Here is a 5,137-nt window from a genome sequence, read left to right as displayed (position 1 = left end):
CAGAGGATGAAACTGAGAACTGCGCTAGTTGTGAAGATAATCATAAAAGGGGGCGATTTGATGACGATGGTCTTGATTATCAAGCTCTAAAGGCCTTTCAGGAACAACTGGTTTTTTTCTCAAATAGGATCGACGATTGCCAATAGGCAAGCTGATCAGACTCAATGAAAACCATAAGTTGGAATGTCCGAGGATTGTGGAGTTTTCGAGCAATAAGAAGGCTTTGGTGCACGATGAAGTAACATAATCCTCAAATGGTCTTCTTCATGGAAACAAAAGTTAATGGTAAACGTATGGATAGGATTAGGAGAAGCTGTGGATTTATTAATGGGTTTGATATTGAGGCAGAAGGTTCGCAGGGTGGGCTTTCATTGGCCCTGGAAAAGAGATATTTGTGTTACAATTATTAGCTATTCTAAAAATCATATTGATGCTCTGGTTAAAGAAGATCAAGTTGATAGGGAATAGTGTTTCATAGGGTTTTATGGAGCACTTATTGCTACTAAAAGGTGTAGTACTTGGAACTTACTTCGAAAATTGGGAAGGACTTAGACTCATCTTTAGTTAGTTTCTCGGATTTTAATGAAATTTTGTACTCATTCGAGATGAAAGGAGTGGTGCCAACAGATGAAAAGAGAACGGAGGCTTTTCGAATAGTTCGTGATGAGTGTCGACTTTTAGATGTGAGATTCTTTGGGTTGTGGTTCACATGGGAAAAAAGGGTTGCAAACACAGAATGGTTTTCAACTTTTCCATATGCTCATATTCAACACTTACCCTACTCACATTTAGATCATTGTCCTTTGCTCATTCATACAGAGCAGGGGCATAGGGAGATAAAGAAGGCTCCCATTCGGTTTGAGGCATAGTGGCTTTTTGGAGAATCATTTGAGAGGATGATTAAGGATATTTAGGGATCATCTTTGGGGATAGCACTGGCTAAACTTGAAAGCTTAAGGCAGGGGTTGATTCAATGGGCAATTAAAATTCATAAAGGAAGGGTAGGGCTAAAAAAGACTTAAGTAGGAAATTAAAGAGTTTGTTAAAAGAAGATAGGAACGATGAGAACTTGGCTAAAATAAGTGACACAAAGTTTCATCTCAATTTTGAAATTGATAAAGACAAGGCCTATTGGGAGCAAAGAGCGTGTGCTAATTGGTTGAAATTGGGGGATAGAAACATGACGTTTTTCATAATTGTGATACTCAACGTAATAAGGCTAATATTATAAGAAGCTTGTGGAACAAGGATGGGGAAGAAGTTAGTGAAGTGGAAGATATGGAGATGATAGCTAAGTGCTTTTTTCAAGAGTTGTTCACAAAAGGAGGGGTAAGCAATATATAATCGGTCTTGCAAGAAATTGAGAATTGCATTACTGAGGAAGCAAATATGCTGCTTACAAGGAAGTACACTGCTGAAGAAACTTGGGTAGCATTGAAAGGAATGGGCCTTACAAAGGTGCCCAATAATGACGTCTTTCCAGCGATTTTCTTTCAGAAATGTTGGCAAATTGTCAGTACTAAGGTAACTTCTTTTTGTTTGGAAATCTTAAATGAGGGTACAAATTTGGAACTTTTAAATGTCACTAATATTGTGTTGATTTCCAAAACCTCACATCCTACGGAAATGGAAAATTGTAGACCTATTAGCCTATGCAATGTTCTTCTAAAGTGATAGCTAAGGTGGTGGCCAATAGATTTCAGCATGTTTTGGAAGCATGTATTGATAGTGCACAAAGTGCCTTTGTACCGGGACGTTTAATTACTAATAATGTGCTCATGGCCTATGAAATCATGTATACATTGAAGAATAAAAGAATTGGATTAAAAGGACACATGGCACTCAAGTTTGATATGAACAAGGCATATGACAGGGTGGAATGTATTTCTTAAAGCTTATGATGGAGCGAATGGGTTTTGTGCAATCTTGGGTGGATTTTATTATGAAGTGTCTTACGTTGGGCTCCTACTTCGTCATGGGGATCCGCTTAACCCCTTTCTTTTTCTGATTTGCAGTGAATGACTTTCATCCCTTATGTGTTCGATATTGAGAAGGGGGAGGTTAAAGGGGCAAAAGCAAGCAAGAGAGGCCCACAGATTTCTCATTTCCTCTTTGCGGATGACTACAATTTATTTGGTGAGACAACAGCCTTGGGCGCTCAGAAGATAAAGGGAATTCTGAATAAGAATGAGTTGTGTTCTGGTCAGTGTGTAAACTTTGAAACCTCTACAGTATTTTTTAGAACTAATACTATGGAGGCTGATAGACAGTTAATTACCGGATTGTTAGGGGTGAGGAGCTCGAATGATGTTGAGAAGTATCTTGGTCTCCCTAATTTGGTAGGTAAGAAAAAGAAGGCCTCCTTTCAAAGTCTAAAGGTTCTTGTCACAAGGGGTAAGGAAGTCTTTATTGAATCAGTTTTGTAAGGGATTCCTACATATTCCATGATGTGCTTTCTATTACGAAAAACTTTATGTGGAGAATGGAAAGCTATAATAGCTAGGTATTGTGGTAGAAAGGGCATGGGCGCAAAGGAATTCATTGTTGTGGCTGGGATAAAATGTGCGAATTAAAACAGGAAGGTGGTTTGGGTTTTAGCAACTTGGCAAAATTTAATGTGGCCTTACTTGCTAAACAAGGATGGCGTCTTATTGCTCAGCCTGACTCATTATTGGCACATATTCTAAAAGTAAAATACTACCCCTCTACTAATTTCTTACAGGCAGAGTTAGGGTGCACACCATCGTACACTTAGGAAAGTATTTAGGTGGTAAAAGGTCTCCTTAACGACGACCTGGGTTGGAGGGTTGGTACAGGGGAAAGCATTTTAATCGACAAAGATGCGTGGCTGCCTGGGGTAGAAAATTACATATTACATTATCTAATTAAGAATGCAAACTTATCTACTGCTGCATTCTTAATTGATAGTGCTAATAGAGTATGGAGGAGGAGCTTATTTGCAATACCTTCGAGATGAATGATGCGGACAGAATCTTACAGGTTCCATTTGCGAGGGATGAACATGCTGACATGGTAATATGGCACGATGAGCCCTCGGGTATGTTCTCGGTAAGAAGTGCCTATAAACTATTACAGACCCAGAACACTACTCCTAGATTTAATGATTTACAGATTAAAACAATACAATTCTACAAACAACTATGGGATCTACAACTCTCCAATAAAATTAAGATATTGATTTAGAGAGTGTCTTGGAATTTCATCCCCACGATGGTCAACTTATATGTCAAACAATTAACCCAAAGCAACAAATACCCCAGATGTAAAGTGGGATTGAGACCCTATGGCATGTCTTTGGCGAATGTCTTATATTAGTAGAAATATGGCAAATCTTAAACTTTGAATGGATAATTCTAAGGCAACAGATGGACTGTTTTGAATGGCTTATCTGGATATTTAGAAGTTACACGGAGTCCCAACAATGCTTGTTTGGTTGTGGATTATGGTCGACTTGGTTAGACAAAAATAGGAACCTGCATGAAGGGAAAACTCACTCAGGAATAGGAGTAGCTAATTTTACCAAAAACTAAGTTCGTGAACTTGATTGTTTGATAGAGAGAAAGACTACATTTGTGGGAAAGAAGGAGAATTGGAAACCACCTAAAGGTCAGTCTATTAAAATCAATTTTGATGCTTTGTTCGATTGCTTGTGTCTTAAGTCGACTTTGAGGATTGTGGCACGAAATGCAAACGAAAAAGTTTTGGCCTCTAACTCTTGTTTGCATATGACGGTTGGCACGACCTTTTACGTAGAAGCCCTCACCTGTTTCGAAGTTGTGCTCACAGGGATCAACTTGGGTTTAATAGATGTATTAGTAGAAGGGGATTCCAGATCCATAATTAACAAATGCAACAAAAGATTAGTGGATAAATCATAAATTAGTGCGCACAATAGAAACATTCAGAAGGAAAAAGAAAGTTTTCGGTCATTAGTTTTTCATTTTGTTTCCAAGTCGGCTAACTAGTTAGCCCATAACCTATCCACGATGGGTCTAAAGAAGAAAGAAACAATTTACCTGATGGGAGGTATTCCTAGATATGCTCAATGACAATTAGAGATGAAACGACCAAAAGAACTAGATTGATGAAAGGAGAAGGCGAAATAGTAAACTGGGAGATAAGAGGCCCCTTTTCTTGAATTTGGTCACAAAACTCTCAGGCTTCTGGATCTGACCAAATGAAAAGAAAATATTGAAAAGAGGAAAGTTGGAGACATATCATTAATTACAGATTGGGATTATCTAGGCATTTATTTTATTTTATCATTTTATTTTATTTTTAGATTTTTTTGTTCAGGTTTTGATGTTTAGGCTCCAGTGTTGGTCTTTAGGTCGATTGTCTTTAACTTTGTTGGGCTTTTTCTTTTGTTTGGGTTTTTTTACTTCAATAAAAGTATCCCAGCTTGATTTTGAAAAAAAAAAACCTAAACCAATAAAAAATATGGTTAATCTTGTTTTAATATTATTTTTAATTTTCCCACATTTTATTAAGGAAATCACATTAGCATGTTCATGATAGCGTAGCTCTTAAGGGAAAGTTAGATTCCAAGAAAAGTAGATAAAATTTAACATACCAAATGTTACTTTCCAGCTGATTAAATTCTCGTAAAAGTGATGCTTTCCATTATACCAAACGCTACCTTATTGTACTTTTCATAAAATAAAAAAATCAAATAATATATTCTATTCTTTTACAAATTTAAAATTGCAAAACATGTTTAAAACATTCACAAATTTCTTAATCAAATCATATATTGCACACATGCACATATTCTATAACAAGGTTTTAATAATATTGTTGGCATGGATGACACGGACTCAATAGTTAACCTTTCTTTTAACTCAATTAATTAAAAAATCTATGATATATATTGTATGCCATAATACATAAAAGTAAATAATTTTAATATGAAGTGATTTAATATATTTTTATCAATAAATATCATTGACTTGTTCATCCCACAATGATAAAAACTAATTAATAACTATATATATATATATTATAAATAAAACAAAAGATTACATAGAAATATTCATAAATGAGTTATCAGGAGTGTTTTCTTCTTTCAAGATCTCTTTCATCTCCAATAGGGGTTTCTCAAACATATACAAAGCTT

General features: G+C 36.0%; 1 long non-coding RNA gene across 1 annotated transcript; it reads right to left on the bottom strand.

The window, feature by feature from the left end:
• Nucleotides 1-3,182: 3,182 nt before the first annotated feature.
• LOC128041840 (uncharacterized) lies at nt 3,183-4,220 on the bottom strand. The gene is made up of 2 exons (XR_008196744.1): nt 4,038-4,220; nt 3,183-3,814 (listed from the first exon to the last, which is right to left on the bottom strand). It is a non-coding gene; the product is annotated as an uncharacterized LOC128041840 (long non-coding RNA).
• Between the last annotated feature and the right edge of the window lie 917 nt (nt 4,221-5,137).

Source organism: Gossypium raimondii, chromosome 6 (assembly GCF_025698545.1).
Source record: "Gossypium raimondii isolate GPD5lz chromosome 6, ASM2569854v1, whole genome shotgun sequence".
Classification (NCBI taxonomy): domain Eukaryota; kingdom Viridiplantae; phylum Streptophyta; class Magnoliopsida; order Malvales; family Malvaceae; genus Gossypium; species Gossypium raimondii.
The sequence above is the reverse complement of the archived record's forward strand: the minus strand, read 5'-3'. Positions and strand labels throughout refer to the sequence as shown.